Source organism: Anser brachyrhynchus (genome assembly GCF_964034855.1).
Source record: "Anser brachyrhynchus genome assembly, chromosome: 1".
In the NCBI taxonomy this organism is placed as follows: domain Eukaryota; kingdom Metazoa; phylum Chordata; class Aves; order Anseriformes; family Anatidae; genus Anser; species Anser brachyrhynchus.
Window position 1 is genome coordinate 206,805,065 of NC_137694.1, and position 19,171 is coordinate 206,824,235.

At 40.6% G+C, this 19,171-nt stretch overlaps 1 long non-coding RNA gene across 1 annotated transcript; it reads left to right on the forward strand.

Moving 5' to 3' along the window:
• Positions 1-1,682: 1,682 nt before the first annotated feature.
• Positions 1,683-3,024, forward strand: LOC308188197. Its single transcript, XR_013945225.1, has 3 exons — positions 1,683-1,763; positions 2,480-2,582; positions 2,661-3,024. It is a non-coding gene; the product is annotated as an uncharacterized lncRNA (long non-coding RNA).
• The last annotated feature ends 16,147 nt before the right edge of the window (positions 3,025-19,171 follow it).

A 19,171-nucleotide genomic window follows, 5' to 3' on the forward strand; every position in this document is an offset into this window, starting at 1 on the left:
CAAAGGGCAAAGCAAATGGCCCAGATGAGGACTGCTACGGGAAGTCAGATACCAAAAAATATAATATCAATAATGATGCCAAAAGAGGAACAGAGAATGAAAGACCAGCTGAGCACAAATGAGGAAACAAAGAAAACAGGAAAATGGAAGAGATAATGACTAGAAGAAAGACAGTTACTGGGATGTATTGAAAATACTTCCCAAGCAGTGCTTAAACTCACGCTGTTGTTTTGAAGAACAGTTTGCTTGGATCACGTGCTCAGAAACTTGTTTTAGGTACCCCTACCACTGTGGGTAGATTTACACAGATAAATGGAACGAATTTAACCTCAGCGTACAGTCACTACTATTTCTGTCCGTTGGGGAAATGTCACCATTTTTTATTTGTCTCATGCCAGTTGCAATTCTTAGATCTGCAGCCAACTTTCTGTATCTTGAGGACAAAAACACACTTGAAAGTTGTCCTAAACATGTTACGCACTCATTTTCCATCTGTACTTTCTTTTACCATGACTGTAAACCATACTGGGAGGGTTACTCATGGTAACAGGTAAAACAGCTCAGGCTTCCTGTGCATGCAGGGGACTATCTCTCTAGCACTGGGGATCCCAGGCTCTTAGAGGCTTCCCCACCAAAGAACTCCAAGAGATCATCTTATGCCTGCTCTTGAATGTACATTTCCATTTAAACATTGCGGTGGAAAATGAAAATGGGCTTTGATCCAAGTCCAGCATATGGACTTGGCTATATGGGCTTAGGTCAGTGATTAAAATCCCCGAGTTCTTAGTCTTTTTTTGTGCCTGTCTTAGCAGGTTTGTCTTCTCCTGAGCTGCATGTTTTTTTTTTTTTTTTTTTTTTTTTTTTTTTTTGACAGAAAGCATTTCCTCTAACGTGAAATGCAGCAAGACTTGCAGGAACAACTGGCCTGATACTCCCTCATCTTTGAAACAGAGGACAGAAAAAGAAAATAGACAGTTGCACAGTAGAGTGTTCATTTGGCCATTAATGACATCCTCCAGAAAACAGCTACACTGTTGATTTAGCCAGCGACGCAGTATCTGCCTCAGATTTGCTTCTTCCCTATTTATTTGATAAATTGGCACTTCCAGCATCCTTCTCCCTTTGGCGGTCCAAAGCCCCAGTGAGTTTGATCACTTTCACTCTTGCTAATTCCATGCTGAATGCAGACAATATTTGTGTGGTTGTTTCTGATACTGTGAAGCTTAGTTGAGCAGCTACATGAATTTTGTTAGTCAGCCCCATGGTAAGTGTCCAGCATGTAGTAAGCATCTTTGCTTGGCTAACAGAGACATGAGCTATGTGCAATACTCCACAGATAGAGTCTCTCCATCATCGTAATTTTGCTGGAAGATAAAGATCTGGTGGTTTAGTTTGGTTGTTTTGTTTTTCATTGCTGCTCTTCACGTCATAATTTAATGTATTGATGCACTTAAATTTGCCTCCCTTTATAAAATACACAAATATGTATTCAGATAAAAAACACCATTTTTTTTAACAAGTTCCAGAATAATTTAGCTGCTGAAGCATTTCATTTCATGACTTCTATGTTTTATGTATTTCTGTGTGTGTGCATGTGTTTGTGGTGCAGTTCTTGTCTTAGTGTTATTGACCCTGAATATCTTTGTTTTTAACATTTGGTTCATTCATTTTAATATTTACCAGGGACGTAGGGCAGAGTGGAAGGGAAGAGGAAACCCTGGCAATAAGAATGACCCCGTTTCGGAGAATTTGTTTATGTGGCAGTAAGTAAAGTTGTGCACTGAGCATATTTTCTGTAAGCATATTCTCAGTTTTCAGTGATGTACCTCGTACCCTAAGCAAGGGAGAGGATAAACAGTAGGTCCAAATATCAGATTAATTTGAATGCTAAATGGATATTCACTGGCCCTCAGTCAATATGGTGTATTTATGCAAATATAACTGAGGTGTCCCAGCCTTCTGCTGTCCAACAGCAAAACAGCTTCTGCAGTGCACCAAGGGCAGATGATCACACAATCACAGAATCATGGGATAACTGTGGCTGGAAGGGGACTCTAGTTAAGTCCCCCTGCTCAAAGCAAGGCCAGTTAAAGAAGTTTGCTCACATCCTTTTCCAATTAGTTTGAATATCTCCAGGGATGGACATTTCACAGCCTCTTTGGGCCCTTTTAAAAAATATGACCATCCTCATGGTGATTTTTTTTTCCCAGTAGCTAATCAGAATTTCTGGTGTTTCAGCATGTGTTCATTGCCTTTAGTGCTATTGCTGTGCTACTCTGAGAAGAGTTTGGCTCCATCTGCGCTACACCCTCTCATTAGGTATTTGTAACACCGCAGTAGGAAAGCAGTAAGATCTCCAGTGAGCCTTCTCCAGGCTGAACAAACACACCTCCCCCAGTTTTCCTTTGCGCTTCAATTGCTCAAGCCCACTGACCATCTTCATGGCCTCATGCTGGACTTGCTGGCCTCGTATTTTCAGGTCAATTGGCTTCAGTGTTCCTGGGCACCTCCAATTAACTGCTGCAGACATGGAGAGTGATTGAGCAGCACGATATGAGGCTAATGTCATCGCAGTGCTCCAGGTTAGTAGGTGGTGTGTGACAAAATGATTCAGAGAAAAAGAAAATCCTTGAATGATGGGAACTACGTTATGCTCATAGGTCTGTGTCCCTCACCTGAAGCATGACCTGGGAAGGAGAGCATGGACTGCTAATCCCATGTGGGATGGGTAGGAATGAACTTGTAGCCATCAAAACTTGATAGTTGCAATCACTGCTTGAAGGTGGAATTATTAATCTGTTGCAACCTTCGGTGATTTCTAAATAAAATGCTTTTTACCCAAATAATTCACACACACATCTCTTTTCTACATTTTGTTCTGGGTAGGGGAACTCAAATGGGATGGTGAATGCAAATAAAAGTTCTCTCCTTTCCGCAATCTCTCTTTAAAGGAAGCCTATAAACCTGCTTTAGTGCACATGTACTCTTGTTTATACTTAATATTTTCTATTTTTTTCTTTGTTTTCTCCCTGCTGTGGTTTAGTTGAGAAAAAACGTAACAAATGTGATTTCAAACAGAACAGAAATTATGCTCTGGCTAAAAACTCCCCAAAGAAATATAAAGCATTAAGGCAAACACACATCTGCTTTTGAATAAAGCCAAATCCTCCAAGCAATGTTGAAAGGTATTGTCAAAGTCATTAGTGTACTAAAAATGAAGTCAGGTAACAAATTGGATTTTTAAGGAAAATAGGTAGAAAAAGTGACTTTTGAAAATCTGAACATAATTCTTCCTTCTAAAATGTTCAAATTTACATGGCAAAAATTAAATGTTGAGTTCCTCAGCATCATTTTAAGGGTTCCCAGTGAATAGTTGTTAAAACAAATCAAATGACAGTGAAAACTGAAGAGCTGGTCTATCTGCACACAAAGTCAATAGTAGTTGTTGGCAGGGTGAGCCCTGCCAGCAGTTGGCAGGGTGAGCCCAAGGAAACAAGGGGTCACAGCTCCTGAGGACGTGCTTGGAGGTTATAAGTAAAAGTCAACCTACGTAGCTTATTTCTGAGTTGCATTTATTGCAATGCCACCGTGATGTGCCAAAGAGGCCTCTGGGGTACCAATTTTATGCCAAATTTATCCTGCTAATGATCAGCTTGTGGAGTTCTGCTGTATTTGCTACATTACAAATAACAGTGAAGTGATGTCAATACTGGAGTAAAAGGGGAATGTTTTTCACATGCTCTCTCTTCTGTTCTCAGCTTCAACATTGTAAAGCAGGAGGTACTTAAATAGCACCAAATAAGTATAAATAAACTGAGTCGCATGATCTGTGCTTCTTTTCTCCTGCTTGTGAACTGTTACTTGGCTCAGCACATCCACTGGAGTATTTAGGAAGCAGGTTTTGATATATCTGGTGGTTGAGGGGGGCGGGGGGGAATAACATTTTCAGCTTGGCTCATGACTGATCTATCCAGCATGACAAAAAGCTAAAATAAATCACATTTAAATCGTTAAATGTTTAAATGTTAAATCCACCAAGAGACCTTGGTGTTACAGAATATGCTCTCTGTATCTGCAGTTGTCCAGTGTGCTTGGATTAAGTATCTACAGTCTCTCTAGCATGTTTGAGGACAGAAACCACTTAAGAAATGAAACCTAAGCATGTAACAGAAGAGTAGTCTAGCAACATTCATATACTTGAACAAAGGCTCTCCTGAGCTTTCTCAGCTGAGAGGAGGAGACTTGAATTTGGCCTGCACTGGGACCTGTGTGTTAGATACTGTGTCGAGGTGAATGCTTCTATACAAGGATGTGGAGGTTCTTAGTTCAATAAGTACTTTGTATTTCGGAAAATTTCCACTGAAAAGAATGAGAAAACCTTTCACCCACATAGTCTGCAGCTGAACACTGAATTGCAAATTTCCTTAGGCACATTATTTACTTGGACCTGGGCCTGACTCATTCTAGGTGACTGCAGACTGACTCTAGATTAAAAAAAAATATATATATATTTTGCTCATGTGTGTGCAGCACTTGGTGTCAGTGAGCAGGAATAGCAAAGCAGTCTTTGCAGATTAATAGTGCAGAGAAAGACCTAATCAGTTATTTGCACAATGCTTTGGTTTGAGATTTTGGTTTCGATGTGCTCAGCATCATGAAGAGTTAAGGAGTGACCATTTTCAGAGATTGCTCAGAAGGAAACCTGAGATACATATGGATGTTTTAGGCACTTCAAGGGTTAAGTTGGAAGCCAAAGAATGTTTGGGAATCTTTCTTTTAGACTTCTGTGCACGAGGTGGAGTAACCGCATGGTTAAGTCTCCTTATCCATTTAACTTGGGCACAGAAAAAAACATATTGCCCTTGAAAGTCACTGTTTGTGCTATTCATCTTGGACTTAGAAGGGCCTCCACGGGGAATGCCAGTGCTGTTAAATACAAGAGGTCAGTGATTGATCAAACCCAAATAGTACAGAGGGGCTCACATCAAATCTGCTGAACAGATCCATCTTAGAGGGCACTAGTCAGAGTGGTCTGAAACAGCCACGGAGTGAGATGATTATTTAAGCCTTGTGGTGAATCAGGGTCCAATGCTCTATCTCCTTCCCTGGCTCTCTTTACTGAAGGGGTGGGTATGTAACCTTGTGGAAACATGCTTGGAAATGTTTGTAGTCAGAGAGGCCAGCAGTCACAGAAAGATCTGAGCAGATAAACTCTCCTGGCTTCAGAAAAATTGTGGCTTCATGCAAGCTGCCTCTTGGAAATGGTTCCCTCCCTGAGTGTCTCAGCAGACAGGCTGTGCTCAGCAACTGTTTGGAAAACTGAGTTAGACTGAGACAAACTCATTCCAGGAATGTTTCGGCAGTTTTGTAATACAGATGGTTGTGTTTCAGTGCCTAGACTGTGCCCTGGGCAGTCTTTAATAGTCCCAGCCTTAGTGACCAACGCAATGTCACAGTGTCTCCAGATCTGGAGCCTGACTGGGTCTCAGCTCCATAATAGCAGACCAGCTTGCATCTCTTGTTCTTGTGCATCCATAAGAGCATCCAGATTTTCTTCCCAAGGTACCCTAAAGAAACCACCCTATCCGCCAACATGGATATCCAGGACACTAGGCTGTGAGCTCTGTGGATCACATCCTTACAGAGTCCACACAAGAAGGACTCGGACAGGGGGACTTTGCCATCTAAGTTTCTTCCCCTTTGCAATGCACTAGGACACAACCTGCAAAAAACAGAGCTTAAACCTGGGCTTAAATGTACCCACATTTACACAGAAAGTATGAGCTGAAATAGGGAAAAGAACCCAGAAACCCCATTTTCTCATGTTAGTACCTAAACACTGAACCATATCCTTCAGATAGCATTAATTCTTCCTGTACTTCCCCACGCAGTGCAGATTTGTTATAGGACAGCCTTTCTGCTACATGCAATTTGGGGGGCAAGAGCAGCCCTCCAAGGCCATCTGCAAACTGCTGAAATTAAATAAGGTTAATCCATTTATGAAAAAGTGAAATGGAAACATAATTTTAATGTGTTCCGTGATATGAAGCAAGTGAGCTTTGAGAACTTGAGCTTTGCTGTTACCTAGAAGAAATAAATTCAGCAAAAACTCAAATCCCATTTCCATATATATTGCTGGTCTTATCAGTGTTTTGTCTAAAATGTTAAAGTAATCTTAATTATCTGAACTACAATCAAAAATAAAAGTCAGCACTGTGCTCCATCTTATTAAAATTCAGGGTTGGGATAATGTTACTTTGGAAAAACCTCTTGTGTATGCCATAAATTAAACTTCGAAGATTCAAATAAATTACTTTCCCAGCCAAATTATTTTCTCATGTGCAAAACAGGAACATTGGAAAACTTTCCTTATAATGGGTACACTTCGAGCTGATCTCTGAAAAGCAGTAATTAATACAAATGAATATACATAGATTTTTCAAAAATAATATCTATGAATTGATGCATGTGGTTCAGAATGCAAAAATCATTCTTAGCCTCCACTGATTGATTTTAAACACTTCATTCAGCTGTACATATACATCAGTTTCTCTGTGATGAAAACAGCTATTGCAGTAAAATGTGAACTTGCAAGGTAAAATAAGTGTACTGAACTAAACTCTTTCTGTCATTCCCCCTGGTGAGGTAGGAAATGTTATAAAATTTCTCCCAACATACTTCTGCATTCCTAAGAATTTTGATTTTGGCTGTTCCAGTGTTTCAAGTGCAGAAGGTAGACATACACCTGGTAATCCACCTGCTCTCAATTTATACACTGCTTTTATCCCTATATGAGTAGTACATGCTTATATTCATGAATTTGCATTACAAGCAAGGCTTCATAGCCTAGATTATGTATGCACAAAAGATGAGAGGTGTTCCTTGTGGTTAGGTTTTTCAATAGGCATTAAGGTGAGAGAAAGGAAGTATCTCTATTTTCTTTCTTTAGACATAGACTTCTGCTTGCAGCAGAGGCAGGAATCAAGCCCAGATCACAAATCCAGTCTTTCACCCCAGGATTACACTTCCATCCTCTCTCTATGCATGGGTAGCATTTCCATATTTCATCACATTAATGATTGCTTACCACAGTAGCATGCTGATTATCCTGTCAGTTAAACAGAAAATCCAGGTTTATATCATTTGCAATGAAATTAAAATGCCTACACTCTTGACAATAGATTGTTGTATTTACATTACCATTCTGATATCCAGCTGCACCTGGATCAAATGAAACCCTATTTAAATTGAATGACAATATTTTCTTAAGACCTATGAGACTATTACTAGGGACTTTAAATGAGTCGATCCAGTTTCTTCTATAATTCTGTAATGGCAAACTGCTTTACAAAGGTTTCCTGTCATTTTTCACTCATTTAGAAGGGCAAAGCTGATGGAAGAATAAGTTACAGATGAACATTAATTAGGGTGAAGCAGCAGGGCTATATAAATTATGAAGGAGGTACTTTTTACTAAGTTACAGATTGATTCTTTTTGTAATCGAATTCCATTTTCACTAAAGATTTTTTTTAAAAATAACATAGGTAGAGAGGAGATAAGCATCTGGTAAAATACCGTACCTGCTGTTTCAGATTCTTATTAGGTGGTTGTCTAGAATGACACAACTCAGATTAAGAAAAAAGAAAAAAATAACAGAAAAAATAGGTCAAGGGTTCTCAGTACCAATTAATTTAGCATTCAAAAAAGAATAGGGATGGTTAAACTTCATAGTACATTGAAACAGTTTGGATATGTGAATAAAATACTGTCTTAAAAAAGATAACAGGAATAATAGTATTTCACATTTTCCTTTCAACCTTTTTATGCTATAGTTCCAAATTGGCCCTTACAGACATCAGATATGTAAAATTCTTAAGCTTTCATGGTTCTGTCAGGCTATTTCAATTAATAGATTTTTTTTTCAGCAGCTAAGAAACACCACTCTGCAACATTCTGCAATTATTTTTATCCATTTCCTTTACCGAGGGCTCTGTGCATCTGTCATATGTGGTATTAATCCCACTGCTAAATTGCCTCTCTGGAAATCCTGTCTTTGTTGATGTTTATAAAAGGAAGGACCAGATTCCTGGTGTTTCCCGATTTGGTGGTGTTTTAGACCAGAAAGTTTTCAGGATGCTCTCTTTTCTTTTTTTTCCCCATCTATCTCTCATACGTGCATGAGAACATAGGACCAGCTCCTCAACGTGGCAGTAGCAGACAGAGAACTGAGTGGATACCACAGGTCACCCTACTGAACATAAGGACTCATTCTCCACCTCATGACCCCATGCAAGGAACAATTCTTTCTCCAAGCAACACAACACAAAGTGTGCTTTCTGTGTCCGCCCGAATGGAGATGAGTAGTACTAATACACTCCAGCTGAAGAGCAGAAGTTTTACTGGGGTGGGGGCTCTTATGGAAAAGGACGCAGCAACTCATATTTCCTCTTTAAGATCAGGTACATCACTTTTTATCTTCCTTTTCTATTATTGCTAATCAGAGTACAGCGAGTATGGCAACTCTGTACATTAACAGAGTTAATGGGCCTAACAACTGTGTGCCATGTAACACAGTCTTTACAGATTTATTTAGAGAAAACCTCATTAACACCTGCTCTTCCTTTCCATCCTTCTTCCTCCTGCCATAGCACTATACAGTGGAATAGTCAGCTCTCAAGGTAGAATTGGTTGGTTCTCTTACAGCTAAACTTTACTGGATATACATATATTTATATATAACCATACAAAATTGAGCATTCATATTTAGCCCTCATTAACAAGACCTCACCAATATGAGTCACAGAATCATAAACTTGCTTGGGCTGGAAGGGATTTCTTGCAATCATCTAGTCCAATGCTACCACAGGGTCAGCTGGAGCAGGTTGTCCAGCACTGTGTCTCAGTTAGGTTACAACAGTTTTGGGAAACTGGAGATGATGAACTTCAGAGGTACATGTGGATTCCACTCCTTAGTACCCAAAGTCTTCACATTTTTTTTTAATTAATATTACTATTTTCTTGAATTGGGTAATGTTTTCACTTGCTTTAGTGGATGTATGTTTTGGATTATTTGTTGTCTTTCCAAAGACACTTTTCTCTTTTTGTCTAAGGAGGGTAAGGTTGTCACTCGATTGTGCTGGAAGTACAGAGCTTGCTGAGGAGAGGTAGCAGCAAGAGAGCCAAGTCTGACCTTCATATTCCTTTTTTTTTTTCTTTTTTTTTTTTTCACTCTAAGGTGTAAGAGGTAAGAATGAAATGCCTAGACCTGCCTTTTCTAGCCCAGTCTTGACTTACATGAAATGTGATTGATCTTCAGCAGCATTTGGGTATCAGTTCCTTGGGAATGGATGGAGACAGACATTAGAAAGAGGGGAGAAGAGGGAAAGAAAAGAGAAAAGACAGAAGGGATTACTCTGATAAAATAGGTATCTCTATTTAAGGCAGTCGCTCAAGGTTTCTGTTACAAACTATGGAGAAAAATGGGAAGAACTTTTTTTTTTCTCATCTTAGAGTTCTCATTTCTGCCTTTTGACTCAAGGAGGCCCTGTCAGGTTACACGTACTACTTCCACAGTGATATTTACTCCATATTTCTTCAGTCTGGAAATATTTTTATTTTTTTTTATCCAGCTCTCCAGGAATATTTACTAGCACTGAATTCTCTAGAAAGGAGAATTCTCCCTTTGGGAGGATGCAATGAGGACGGAACCAGGCTATTTGCAGTGGTGCCCAGTGCCAGGACAAGAGGCAATGTGCACAAACTGGAATACAGGAGGTTCTGTCTGAGCATCAGGAAGCACTTTTGGGTCTGTGCAGGTGATGGAACCCTAGCACAGGCTGCCCAGAGAAGTTGTGGAGTCTCCTCTTTGGAGATCTTTGAAAGCTGTCTGGATGTTGTCTTGGGCAGCCTGCTGTGGGTGTCCCTGCTTGAGCAGGGATGGGACCAAATGGACTCAGAGGTCCCTTCCAACCTCAATCATTCTTTGATTCTGTAATTTGCAGTTACCTTGAGAAATGATGAAACAGTTATGAAAACAGACCCCATATTCTGTTGGGGTCAGTCTGCAGTCCTCTCTTTTTTCAGTTGGTGAAAAGGAGAGGACTCCTCTTTATTTAGTTAATTTATAAATGAATGAAAAAGGACCTTTGAGTAACTGGGCCTGGATCAGATTCTCTACTGAGGTAAACTGAGGTAAATTCATTAGATTTCTTGGCTTTCTGCTCAATATGCTACATAAGTAGATAAAAGCATATTTTAAATTTGTGGTCCTGTAAAAATATTCAACTTGCATACAATAGGCAGTTTTGGTTCCCATTTTTAACTGCTCTGCTCTCATGATAATAGGCTACAGCAAAATCCATGCTAGTAAATTAAATAATGCCAGGGTCTGCTCATGTGTGCTGGAACTCAGTCATCCCTACTGTAGTATTGTGAGAATTGTCCCTGGTATGGTTTTGGCAAGAGGCATCTAGTATTCTGTCAAATGTCTTTCAAGCCAGGTTGGGGAGCTTTCAAAGATGATTCCCAACAGACAGTTTGGATATGGGCATCCTGCACTGGAGGCTGAAAGAGTTCAAAAGCATGGACAAAAACTGTTTTGTGCCATTTCACTTCAGTGTCAGGGAATAGCTCTGTAACATTTTGTTCACTCGTGGCTTGGGATTGCTGCTAGCTAATGGAGAACTTCCATTAACGTACAGGGTAAAGAACTAGGCTTTTGGTACTGAAAGCCATGATGTCAAATCACTTACTTATGAGACATTGTTACAATGACACAGGGTTAACATTTATTCATCTAGCTAGGTAGAAGAATGCAAAAAAACCTGCCACAGGTAGACAGTTTTCTATTCTCTGAACATAATGTATACTGTACATCATTTTCTGGTGGCCTTCTACGATGGGGTTAAAACATTGGTGGATAGGGGAAGAGCAACTGACATCATCTACCTAGACTTCTGCAAAACATTTGATGCTGTCCTTCATGATATCCTTGTCTCTAAATTTGTTTTCAGGATGCTCTTCTTTCCCAACTCACCATCTGCAGTCTCTCATATGTGCATAACATAGAACCAGTTCCTCAACAGGAGAATTGACAGTAGACAGGGAACTGAGCTGATAACACAAACCACCCTACTGAACATGAGGACTCATGGATTTGATGGACGGACCACCCAGTGGGGAAGGGATTGGATGGATGGTCACACTCAAAGGGTTGCAGTCAATGGCTCAATGTCCAGGTGGAGATCAGTAACGAGTGGTGTTTCTCAGGGGTCAGTATTGGGACTGACACTGTTTAACATCTTTGTCAGTGACATGGACAGTGAGATTGAGTGCACCCTCAGCAAGTTTGCTGATGACACCAAGTTGTGTGATGCAGTCAACACCAGGGAAGGGATACCATCCAGAGGGACCTGGACAGGCCTGAGAGGTGGGCCTGTGCGAACCTCATGAGGTTCAACAAGGCCAAATGCAAGGTCCTGCATCTGGGCCAGGGCAATCCCAAGCCCAAATTCAGGCTGGGCAGAGAATGGATTGAGAGCAGCCCTGAGGAGAAGGACCTGGGGGTGTTGTTGGATGAGAAGCTCGACATGAGATGACAATGTACGCTTGCAGCCCAGAAAGCCAACCATATCCTGGGCTGCATCAAAAGCAGCATGGCCAGCAGCGTGAGGGAGGGGATTGTCCTCTTCTGCTCTGCTCTTGAGAGACCCCACCTGGAGCCCTGCATTCAGCTCCTGGCCCCAAGCACAAGAAGGACACTGAAGTATTAGAGCGAGTCCAGAGGAGGGTCACAAAGATGATCAGAGGGCTGGAGCATCCCTTCTAGGAAGACAGGCTGAGGGAGTTGGGGTTGTTCAGCGCAGAGAAGAGAAGGCTCCAGGCATCCCTTATAGTGGCCTTCCAGTACCTAAAGGGGGCCTAGGGGGGGGAAAGCTGGGGAGAGACTCTTTCTCCAGGAGTGTAAGATAGGACAAGGAATAATAGCTTTAAACTGCAAGAGGGTGGGTTTAGATTAGATATAAGGAAAAAATTCTTCACTCAGAGGGTGGTGGGGCAATGGAACAGGCTGCCCGGAGAAGCTGTGGATGCCCCATCCCTGAAGTTGTTCAAGGCCAGACTGGATGGGGCTTTGAGCAACCTGGTGTGGTGGGAGGTGTCCCTGCCCATGGCAGAGGGGGTGGAACTGTATGATCTTTAAGGTCCCTTCCAACCCAAATGATTCTATAATTCTGTCTATATGGGGGGGTACCTGAGCACTAGACTTGACGCAGAGTGGGCTTAGATCATGTGTACATTGTAAAATACGAATAGCACCTTGCACATGCAAGGTATTGCATGCAGTAGTATGTGAGATATAGCAATGACCCACATGTGTGCAAATCAACAAGTCTGGGATTTCCTATAGCCCACCAATCTGGTACAAATGTATTAAGCCATTAGCTTTCACCTGGCAAATACCCTAATCTATAAAAGCTGGAACTAGAGAATATATTGATGCTATCCTTGAAATTACACACCAGATTTGCTTTCTTAATCCTGCATTTACACCTAAATATCTCACAAAATTGCTCAAGCAATATGATAATAACAGTAACAGCACCAAGTATTTGCTAGCTGAAGGGTGAATGGGCACTTTCCTGCAGGTTAAGAAGGACCCAATTACATGCAGATTTTCAGTGTGGACTGAAATTAGTCAAAAAAAAAAAAATGAGAAAAAAAAAACTAAGAAACCCCAGCTTTGGGATTGACACTGGTCTTTAATGGAAGTCTAAAAAAGTAATGTTATTAGCCTGGTAATTTATTCAGGCTGAAGGAAATAGAAGACACTGAACTTCATCTCACATTTTAATGTCGCATCCTATTTCAGAACAGCATCAGACTTCAGAAGTGAAAGTGACATGGGGATGTCTGGAATACAGTATAAACCAGCTAAGTGTTTTTCCGCCAGTGAAGGCTCTCATCATCCATTAAAAAAAATCATCAGTATTTAAGGACTCTCTCTCTGCCCTTTGGCTCCCAAGATAGAGAGGCCAAATTAATTTACAAAAATGCTGAAGTCCTAAAAATTAATGATATCATTACTATTCAATTGTAGTACACTTTTGGACAGAATATCATGTCATGAATAAAGTTCTTTTATCCCATCTTGATCCACTCTAGTTCTTTAAATACATGGCTAGTTATCACTTTAGTACAAGTAAACGTGGCCTATATTCAAGAGGAGCACTTAAACTGCCGTGAAAAATTTGTATTGAGATGAACTCCTTTTAAGGTAAAATTAGTCACATTCTTAACTGCTTACCTGGGCCTAAAAATTAAAACATGAGCTTAAATGCTTTGATGAGGTAAAAACTATCAGGGCCCTGAGGCTGCTACCAGCTCTTACTGTCCCTGCCCACTTCTCTTGGGCACCCTACCCATGGTCAAGGACCCCATTTCAGCCCAGTCTGGGGCCATACCTCCCACATTATGCCTCCTTCAACACGTGGGCCCAATCCTGGCTCTGCTGAGAAAAGGAGTGATGAAGATTTTCAGTGGAACTTCTTTCACAGTGTCTCTAAAAACTGCCAGATATATAACCCATTCATATGGGAGCTGCATACCTCCTCTCAATTTTTAATATTATGTATTTGAAGTAGTTTTTTTTTAAAAGGCTATACCGAGTGATTTACACCTCTTTGTAATTAGATGTAGCAATAAGAATAATGTTTCACATTATACTGGAATGTTCTTTTAAACTTTGTCATGTAATTTTAAAAAACTTAATAGATACAGTGATTGGTATCTTAATTCAATTGTTACTTGACTTGTGGGCTATTTTTGATTTGCTCGAATAAATGGCTAAGTTGTCTGGGACATAATTGTCTTCTGTTAGGGCTTTCTGTGAATGTATTTTTAATTTCTAAGTGGTTCAGTTCCTGCCCTGTCTATTCAGGCACTTATTTTTTTTTTACTTTTTTTTTTATTTTTCCTAGTAGCATTAGTGCCAATAATGCTAGCTGGGTAATACTGATGAATAAATCATACATTCAACGTGTATATTGTAATTTTCTGAGCTCATTCTATCCTTTCAGTCTCATAAGTCAGCATTTTAAAAAGGAAATGAGTATTATTGTCCATATTGTCCATATTTTCCATTGAGAAAACGGGGCACAAAAATGTTATATATTCTCATTCAATTTCTAGCTGTCTCCAGGCAGATGCTTGTGAATCTTGACAGTGCCCATCATTTCTCTGCTGCACTCCAGCATAACAAAAACATGGCTGGACTGCTGAAGAATACCCTCATCAAGCTTTGGTGCTTTGGGTATGTCTGTTCTATTAAATTAAATGTGCATGAGACCCCTGTCTATCTGTGAGACCAACTGGAATAGAATGATCAACGTCTACATGAATAAATTCTCCCAGCCTTCAAAACAGAAGACTGAATGCAACCTGTCTATAGGATAAGAACCATCTATGGTTTATGCTATCACCAGTGCCAGGGAAATGTACTGGACAATGCTAGTTGGCCTTTGCCAAAAGCTATCCTATGAACAAAGATTGTCTTTAAATTTTCACGTGTTGTCTTTTTTTTTTTTTTTTTTTTTTTAATCTGCAATCTAGTCAGGAATTTGGTGATCATCAACACTGAAAGTCATCTCTAGCAAAGATCCTATAGATATGTGGCACATAGATTTGATATATTGGTTCACCATGCTTAGCATAGGCATCAGTCAAGATATTCAGCATTTCCTCCGTGCTTGTGTGAAGACTGTTCAAAAAGTCTTGGTCAGTGCTGCCATAGCACAGAGAAAAATGGTGCTCCCAGCTTTGTGAGGTTTACCAACTAATCCATGCTTCTATCCTGGGTTTCCCTGAGAAGAGTATAGCACACATGATAGATAAGTGTAATTTTCTGTGTGCTCCAATAGCTGCACATCTCACTAAAAACTATGTTAAAGTCTATGCTATGTCATTTATGGATTGAAGTGACGGGTGCATGTGGTTTTGAAGATCCATCTTCCTTTACATTCTGTGAATGGGGAAAGGACTGAAGCTACATGTTGCCCCCTAGACGACAGGCTACAAGAGAGTAGTTATAGTGGCACCATATTATAAGTAGAAGGACTAGACTGTGGACTTTTAGAAAATAATTATCAGTTGGGGGTCATGCATACTGGGCATGGCATCAAAGTGTGGTTTTGGGATATAGTGCTGTTGCCAGATGTAGGAAACCTCAGGCTATGAATCATAGGAAAGCACACAGGGAGACGTTGGAGCAAGGGCTAAGTACTCCTGCAGTTTTGCAGTTGGTGTTTTTCATCAGGTGTTTTCAGTATTCTTCAGAGGACAATCGGAGGGGTTGATAGTGTGGGCAGTCTGGGAATTTAGCTTCACAGGCACAGCCAAAGACCACTGCCAAGGCACTGGAAATACAATGGAGTGTGCAACAATCCGAGTCTGTGTTTGAAGGGGGGATGTAATCTAACCCTTGTGTTGTTGACAGAGGAAGAAAAGAAATGGAGCCTGTTTGTTTTCTGCATGTAAAAGTGGAGAGGATTATTTGTATATGATTTTGTTCATTTGATCAGGTAACTTTTTTCTTCACTTTTTTTTTTTTCAGTTCAACTTGGCTGTCTATGAATGTAAGTACTTTTGTCACAGAGATCTGGAATGATGTCTCACTGTATTACGTACAAAGATAATGAGACCTCTTGTGCTGGAGGGAATAAATCGCAGTGGGTTTGGATTGCCAAACTGCAGATCTCACTGTATTTGTGTGTGCTATAATGACTCACCTCCACCGAAGGCATCTGACCAAGCGGCTACTTAAAGTGAAGTATTTTATTCAGCAGTTAAACAACACATTTGAGAAAACGGAATTGCAAAACAGAGTGCACACTTACTCTTGTCTAATCTTATGCTTTGCTGTAAGCCCCAAAATATAAACCTTCTTCTTGAGGTAGAAGAATTAACACGCCTGCTTCTCTGAGGATGGGGAGGTATGTCTGCACTAGAGACTCTGAGCAAGCTGGCTTAAGAACTGGAGACATTCATGCTGCTAGGATGGAATTTCTCAGCAGGACTAATTAGCCTGGGTGAAACAGAGTTTCAGTGCAGTCCTAGTATCTTGATGCCATGTCGTTAGTAGGATAAACATCATTCTCCCTGCTTGGCCTTGGGGCAGCTAAGTTTTCTAATATCTTCACTCTCCCTGTATGCTCGGAGCCTGACTTCCATAATGCTCTCTTGTTTCTTTGTGTCAAGGCCTGGTTATGAACTCTATTTTTCTGCCTCTGACTTGTAAATTTTTTTCCCATTAGTTTCCAGGCAGGTAATTCAGAAAATGTCCCACTGATGGTGGTGTTGCTAATTAGAAGTTGCTCAGTCTTTACAGCATGTAAGCAGTGCTCTGCATGACATGGCTTGTTGTGAGAAGAGGAAAATGAATTGCTATGCTCTTTTCTTGAGTTTGAGACACCATCAGAGAGGTCCACTGCCAAAATTCCTATCTTACTGATGCCTATTTTTACAGAATATCCCCATATTGCATATACTGGAAGAAACTGCAACCTTGATGCTAGCTTAAAAACACGGGAAAGGCTCATTTCCCACTCATAACCATAAGAGCAGAAATAGAAATCTAATATCTCTTTACTCTTGTACCCAGAACTAAGCTGTGGGCATTTTGCATCATGGAATTAACTTCACCTAACCTTAGGCATCTCAATGTCAGACAACTAATCCAACTAATCTAACATCAGATGCCTTAAAGTTAGGTGAGATGAATCTCAACTTAATGGAGATTTACTGTTCAGTCTCAGTGCTCTGTTGCAGCACAAACACCATGAAACATTCTAGACGTAGATGGATTTTATCTCCAGGTACATACAACACTATTGAGGTCTCAGTCATTCTCATGTGGAGCCTGTGCTAGTGATGTACAGATTTTAAAGACAATCAGTCAAGGCTGATATGCCTTCAGTCCTTGAATCATCGAATTTGTCTTTGTATGATTCAACTGCCAATTTGTAAATTCCTTATTTAGGCACTTTAATAAAAGCAGCCCAATTTATTGATCCCACCTGTAAATGTTTAAAATGCACTGTTTATCTGATAGAATAACACGTTTCTTAATTAAAATTATTAAGTACTTGGGAGATGTTGATCTCATGTGCCATAGCTGTCCTAAGCACACTTGCACATACACACAAATGCACAAACACATTTGCTTCTTCCTTTTATTGTTTTAATTTAGAGAAATACAAATCACCCTGTGACTGAGGCTGAACATTTGATTCCTTTAATTATTACAACAGTCTTTGCCATGTAGCCAAACATTGTACGCATGTTCGTTAATCCAAATACTGTACACATGTTCATTAATTTCCAGGTTGCTCCAACTGAGCTTTAAAGAGTTTTTTTTTTTTTTTTAATCAGTCCCTGTACTTCAATACTTTGGCCCTTACAAAGATTTTCTGAAGTGCTGACAGTGACAACCCCTTTTCTTTATAAAAGGAATCTGTAAGGGTGCTTGTCAAAGAATGAGCATTTTTAGATAGCATGGAGAGCCTCCAGTGAGAGGTGCGAGAGAGCAAAAATATGAGAGAATTTATTGAACATCTACTTTTTAACCCTGTAAAGCTACTAGGAGTGGTGAATCTAAACCTGAACTGTCAATGCCACTATCCATTAGACATTACATTAATGTATTGTTTCTCAAGGTTTTATTAGAGACCAAACCTTCACTATTTTTTTTTTTTTTGTAAAATAATCATTAGACTTTACTTAGTTCAAAATTCTATTAAGACCTTCAGTCATTTGAGGTGCAGTTTTCATCAATACCAGACTGAGCTATGATCTGGAATGTTTGTACCTGCTGTCATTTTAGGGTACTTCTGATAACCCACTGGTTATCAGATGTTGTAATAGTCCTCTTAATGCATCTGGCCCACAGCAAATGTGAGTCAACACGGCCTAGCTTAGAATTTTCCATTTCATTCTCTTTGCCCTTTCAGTGCAGATTCAACCAGCACATATAACCCAGCTCCATTTTCAAAGCATTTTCCACCACAACTGAAACAACTACAGCCTGGTCACACACTATTCTTGTACAGACTGGTGTCAGTACTTAATTTTAAAAAGCCCCTCAGTGAGTTGGAATAATCTCTACAAGTTTGGAAGTGCCTATGGGAGCTAACTATGACTCCGTCATGGTCTATGCATGCTTCTAAAATACAATTCAGATAATCTTCTAACAAACAAATAAAAAAATAAAATTTATTGCTATTGATATGTCTGTTTCATAGAATCATATAATATTCTGAGTTGGAAGGGACCCACAAGGATCATTGAGTCCAATTCCTGGCTCTACAAAGGACCACCCCAAAATCAGACTCTGTGTCTGAGAGCGTTGTCCAAACGCTTCTTGAACTCCAGCAGGCTCAGTGCCGTGACCACTGCCCTGGGGAGCCTGTCCCAGTGCCTGACCACCATCTCGATGAAGAACCTTTCCCTAACACCCAGCCTGACCCTCCCCTGTCCCAGCTCCATGCCGTCCCCTCGGGTCCTGTCGCTGTCCCCAGAGAGCAGAGCTCAGCGCCTGCCCCTCCGCTCCCCTCGTGAGGGAGCTGCAGGCCGCCATGAGGCCTCCCCTCAGCCTGCTCAGCTCTGGGCTGAACAGACCAAGGGACTTCAGCTGCCACTCATGCATCTTCCCCTTTAGACCCTTCACCACCTTTATATCCCTCATTTGGACACTCTCTAATAGTTTTATGCCCTTTTTATACCATGGTGCCCCAAGCTGCACACAGTGCTCGAGGTGAGGTCGCACCAGCGCAGAGCGGGACAATCCCTTTCTGCGACCAGCTAGCAATGCCATGCTTGATGCACCCCAGGGTATAGTTGTCCCTTTTGGCTGCCAGAGCACACTGCTGACTCCTATTGAACATGCTGTTGACCAAAACCCTCATTTCTTCATAGATTATTCTGACGTGCTCATTGTTGTGACAGCTGACTTCTTCATGTCAATGAATTAAAGACAAAAATAAGGTACTTTCAAAGGGCTATAGTGGACAAGCAACTAGCACGAACTCCTAGATGGCTTTATGCCATGTGAAACGCAGATGTCCACAGCTGTAAATATGTGAAAAATTGGAGGGGATGGGGAAGAACCACAAAAATTATC